Below are 6,009 nucleotides of genomic sequence, written 5' to 3'. Positions count from 1 at the left end.
ATCCAAGCACTGGTACACACTAAACTTTTTTTTAGCATTAAAGCAGTGAATCTTATTGCGCTGAAATGGATATTCATGCTTAAAAAATGTTTCAATTTCAAAATCTGCCGTCTGGGGTCGCCTACTCCAACAGCCAAGCCTGACAAAACCGTTTGTTGACAGTTGCTATTATTCAAGAATTACCTAGTTAAAGAAAGTTTAAAAACAAGCTAACTAGAGGATAGCTGCAGAAAGTTCGATAAACACTCAAGTCGGCTGGTTGCCAATGGCAGTTATTTTCTCATTAGCAGCCCTTTATGCATGTAATTGAACCAATTAGTAGTAGATTTTTTTAAAAAATGCAAGGAGAGTCAGTAAAAATAATTTAAAAAAAAAATTAACTCTAATTTGAATTCCGAAACTTTGAATTCAAATTATGTTTTTCGCAATCACGAGTTGCGACAAGGCTCTACTTATTAGGGTTATTGTTTCTAGAAATGGCTCCCCCGCCCAAGCATGTCCCTCCTCCTGTGTGCCTACGTGTATATAGTTGTGTGCGTGTGTGTGTAGGCTTACGTGTGTGTACATAGGCGTGTGTATGTGTGTAAAGGCGTGCACGCTTAGGCGACTATGTATGAGCATGCGTGTGTGCCGCCCAGCAAAAGTGGATTCCGGGGGACAGTGCTCAGGACCAGCCGCACCGCCGCCGGTGGACGGTGGTGCTGCAGGCCTGGTCCAAGCTGAAAAAGGAACCGGAACATCAAGGACTGTCAAGTGAGAACAATAAGCAATCGTGATTGCTCAAAAAAGAAGCCCGGAGTCGAAATTGACATGTTTTCAAGCGACTCCAGACTCCAAAATCTGTCCAACTTCGACTCCGACTCCACAGCCCTGATTTTAAGTGCCATAGGGTAAATTTTTCTCAATTTTTATGTTTTCTCTTTTTTGGAGTGTTTCCCCCCCTTTATCTTTCTTCCTTTCTTTTTCTTTCATTCTTTTTTCTTCCCTTGTTTTGCGCATGGGCGGATTTATGGGGGGGCAGAGGGGGGCAATGCCCCCCCAGTTTTGGGAGGACTTTATGTAGTACAACACATCTTCCAAAAATAAAAAATATATATATATATGTTTTGGAATAGTTCAGAAGGGCATGGTTGGATTTATAGGAGAGGGGGGCATAGGGGCAATGCCCCCCCCCCCAGTTTTGGGAGGATTTTATATCGTAACAACACATCTTCCAAAATCTTAAAACAAAAAAATCACGACTTTTTTTTTGTTTTTTTTTTTAATAGTTTAATGAAAATGAAGAGAAAAATGAATGTCCTTTTCTGATGGGGGAAAAAAAGAAAAAAAAAAGGGGGGGGGGGAAGAACATTAAATACAAATAGTACAGCTGTCACTGGGGTGTTGAAAATGTGTCTAAATTCACTATTTTGAACTGAAAACCATTCGGGCAAGTATATGAATGAAAATATAGGCTAAACCAGCTATACATTAAGCTGCAACACTTAAAATAATTGACGATTATTTTAACAAATTAGAATCTAAAGCAAAGGGGGACCCCCCCCCCCTATTCGCACTAACAGAACGATCTACTCGTTTATGATTTGTGTCAACATTTCAAGTATATTTGTCCATATTATTTATGTTCTTAGTAGATTAATTGGCCTTTTGAGAAATTCTAAAAAACATAGTTTTTTTCTCTTCTCACTGTCTTTTTTTTGTAAAGAGAGAGAGAGAGAAAGAAAATAAATACTACCCGCAAACTGAATAAATTTCAGTTATCTGAGTATTCTGATTAAATGAATCTTTTTACTTAGAGGGAGAGTACAATTTTACCTACTTTATAAATACTGTTTAAAAAGTAAGGTAAGTCATAATCATCTAATTCTAAGTGAGTCAGTCCTTGTCATAATTGAAATCTAAATAACTGAGCCATCAAAAATTTTGGAAAAATTTGCTGAAATTTCATAAAAGTCTATAAAACCCTAAAAAAGATTGGTAAAATCGTAAAAATCCTTTAACCGTAAAAACTGACGAATTTACGTAAAAATTACAAAAAAAAATCAAGCAAAAATTTGCAGGTAAGACTGGATTACAAACAGGGCCAAATTTGCCTATAAGATAAACAAGCTATTGCTTAGAGCCTCTGCTTTGAAGTGGGTCCCTAACTCCCAAAAATAATTCATGATTCGTTCCTTAAAAAATGGAAATTGTTTGAAAAAACTAATTTCATGTTTAAGTGCTTGAAAACCTTGAATATTTTGAAACGTGGTCTACAAACCTTAAATTTTAAAATTTCTAACAAATGTTAGAGGGGGAGGAATGCCAAAATATGTCAAATTCAGCTCCTTGCCACATCCTGTATTAAAAATGTAAAAATCATGGTTCTCACGTTTGTTAATATATTATTTGAAATAAATTTTTGTGACTCGCATGTTTCATATCTTGCTATTTATTCAATCCCGAATGCCGTATTTTGGAAATTCTTTTGTATTGATTGCTTTTATCTTGCTTCTTCTGCATATTGTCCATCTGTTTAGCACGGGAAAAAATCACGGAAACTTCTATTTCTGCCCCACTTACAACTGAAGAAAAGTTGTTGTCATGTGAAATCTATGGTTTCCTTTTTCTTTTAAATTTAAAATAGCTATTTCTCACAAAGTCAGAATAGGATTGTAAAAATTTACAATCAAGTACTAAAATATCAGAGACTGGAAAGCACAAATGAAGTGCGTTAAGTAATTTTATTTATTCTAGAGTCCTTGAAAATAATTAGATAAGTTTTTGAAAATCCTAAGCAAAGTGGGCTCCAATTACTTCTACTGCATATTGTTAATCTGTTTAGCCAGAGAAAAAATGATACACTACCTCTATTCCTTTTCATTTTCTGCATTACTTATAATTAAAAAAGACTGTTGTAATGAGAAATCTATAGTTTATTTTTTCTTTCAAACTTAAAATGGCTGTTTCTTACAAAGTTAGAACAATACTGTACTATAAATAGACTAGACTACTATAACTAGACTGTATAATCTAGTTATGAATTTCTATGTCTATCCAATTAACCTTTATAAGGCTTCAAAATGCAGAATTTTATATCCATTTTACAAGATTTCCTCCGGGGGAGAAACCTGGCCCCCTAAAATTGGAGTTATTCTATTTCACACTTAAATGGGAGCCTTGCGTCACTCTCTTGATACCAGACTCCTCTCTTAAGGTCAATTCAAAAAGGACAGCATGAAAACACACATTAATGAAAACGACACACAAAAAAATAAAGCATGAAATTATGCATTCCAGGAAACAGACAAAAACATGGAAGTGGGGGGCGATAAAAATGTTGCTAAAAAAAAAAAAAAAAATCCTGCCCCCCCCCCCCCAAGAACTCAGTCTTAAATCCGCCTATGGTTTTGCGTCAGTGTCGCCTGGCTCCCCAAGGGCCCTGGCCCCTAGTTTCCGACTAGGCTCAGAGGTGATTGTGTTCCGGTATTTTCATCTTGATTTCCGGTATCTTCATCTTCGGAACTCCTATATTTTCCGAAAAACCCACTTTTGTAAAATTTTGGATGATGTTTAATGAAACGCTGAAAGTCCAAATTGAAGACGTTTCGTTTGGTATAAAGCGTAAGCTACCGTCATGTTTTGCAATCTCTATGGTAATTATTGAAGAACAGCTGGGGTGGGAGATGGAATAAAGGCTAGACAAGAAGAGGAAAGAGGGTTACTTGATACTTTCCCCCTTAATATTTTCTTTTCAAGATGACTAATAGCGTTTCTCTGTTCATATCTTAATATGCAGATGATGTAACTAGGGTTGCCCCAGTCCCCCCGACTGTGATGGCACCCCTCAATTTTACCAAGCCCCCTTTTCCCTCCAAAATCGCCCCATCCACTATTAAAAAGACTTAAATTCTTCTAAATTAATTTCTCTAAAAGTTTCTGTGGTATAATCTGCCTCACGACCCCCCCCCCCCCCCCTCCTGGACACAAACACATGAAAATCCTTGCTGTAGCTGTTCACCAAGATGGCCTAATGGAAAGTTCAGGTATTTTTTCATGGAGTCACAATCACCCCTGTAGGCTGACATGGCCTCGACTTGGTCCTGATCATAACGTAACTTATATTTTAATCTGATTCTTAACAGGCTCTTTAAATCTTCGCAATGCAAACCAAATAAGATTGAGAAGCAATCTTCATTGGTTAATGAGGGAACCGGAGCCCTATCGCATTAAAAATCATTAGTAACATAATTGAATCTTATCTGTGCTCGGAAATCATGTTATAGCGATTTATGATCATTTTAAAAGCTAGCAACATTTTCAACAGCATATGTTACCATGCATTCGACAGCATATCAGCATCATATTTGCAAGTCTAATTAGTAACATCAGATAAAAACTTCTAACTAATAATGAACAGAGTTTATTTCAATTCTAATTATAACTGAAGTTTTATGTAACATGGTATAGTGACCAAGTTATGCCATTTGAAAAATCAAATTGGTTGTTACAGATTAGGACATGAAGTATTTATGAATTCAAAAAAATGTTATGATTTCAATTTACTTAAATTTTTGTTCTCCGATAAACTGAAATTTTCTTCAACTATGAGGAAGCTCGACCCCCCACCCATAAAAACTCTTCAAACATGCACACTAAAGTCAGTGGAATAAAATATAAACATTTTAAAAGTTTTTTTTTTTTTTAAATAATTTTTCTGTTTTAGAATGTTGTCAGCTTAAAATTTTTGGAAACAGCAACCCAAAATTTTTGAGAATTTTAGATCAAACACCCTTGTTAGTGACCTCCCATTAGGGTGTTCCTGATGGTGTGAGAGATGTTAGGTCGTTGTAACCAGTAACCGTTATAGAATCTTTATTTTTACAAATTCAAACGTATGTTGTTGATCTGAAATTAATGAGTTGATAAAATGGTATCAGATAAGTTTTTTGCACCAATTTGTGTAACATCCAAAGAAATCATTTGCTTAAGAAGCTTGATTTACATTGTGACATTCATTCTTCACTATTTTGTTCTTTCTCTTTTTAATAGACATGTATAAATCAGGAGAGAAATCAGAATTTTGCATTTACTTGCTGGTAAGCTTGAGAATTTTTGTCCTTCTCTGACGAAAGCATTAACTGGGGTATTTCATTACAGATTTTATCTGCGTATTTAATGTGAAATTACTACGCATATGTTTTTGACATAGAATAAAATTCAACTTGCTTGAACATGCCGTAAACTCTATTGCTTTTTTCTTGGGAAAACAGGTTGGACAAATCCCCAACTTCATGGCTTTCTAATAGCCTAGTGATGTCAGTGGACCTGATTTGACTAGAATATTTCTCATAGTACTTCATGCTGCATAGAAATGAAAGAAAAAAAAAAAAAATACAGCCTTAAATCAGAAACAATTTGGAAGGAGGAAAGTTGGAAAATGTTAAAAAAACAAAAGGAGGAAACTGAAATGACTAAAAGGAAGCTGAATTGACTAAGGATTGAAAACAACCTAATGGATGAAAATGCAGCACATTGTTCGGTGATGTTAGCTAATGACAAATCAAAAATTGAAACAGGTTGTTTCAAAAAGTGATAGGAGCAACATTGAAGTTGCCTGGAAGCCTGGATGATTAATGCTGGTAATGAAAAGTAATTGTTTCAAAAGAATTGGTTGTTGTTCCCCATGTCTCTAAAATTCTCTAAATATCTCTCAAGTTCTAAAAACATAAACTTTAATTATGAAATAAGTTTTAATTGGCTGATTTTAATTTAAGAATAGCTGCTTCTAATAATGAATTTTTATTATTATAATTATCACTCCAGTCTTGTTACTTTTCACTTACTGTTATATGTAACTTTTTTTTTTTACTGAATTTTAAATTATTAAGCGCTACTGACAAAAACCAAAATTTAAATCTACTACTATTTTAGATTTTTTTTTTTTTGGAAATGAGAAGCAAATTGTTAATGTTAGTTATTTACCTATTTCTCATATAAAATGTCCTTTGATTTTATGTAAACTGTCTA

This window comes from Uloborus diversus, chromosome 5 (assembly GCF_026930045.1).
Source record: "Uloborus diversus isolate 005 chromosome 5, Udiv.v.3.1, whole genome shotgun sequence".
In the NCBI taxonomy this organism is placed as follows: domain Eukaryota; kingdom Metazoa; phylum Arthropoda; class Arachnida; order Araneae; family Uloboridae; genus Uloborus; species Uloborus diversus.
This window is presented reverse-complemented; position numbering follows the sequence as displayed.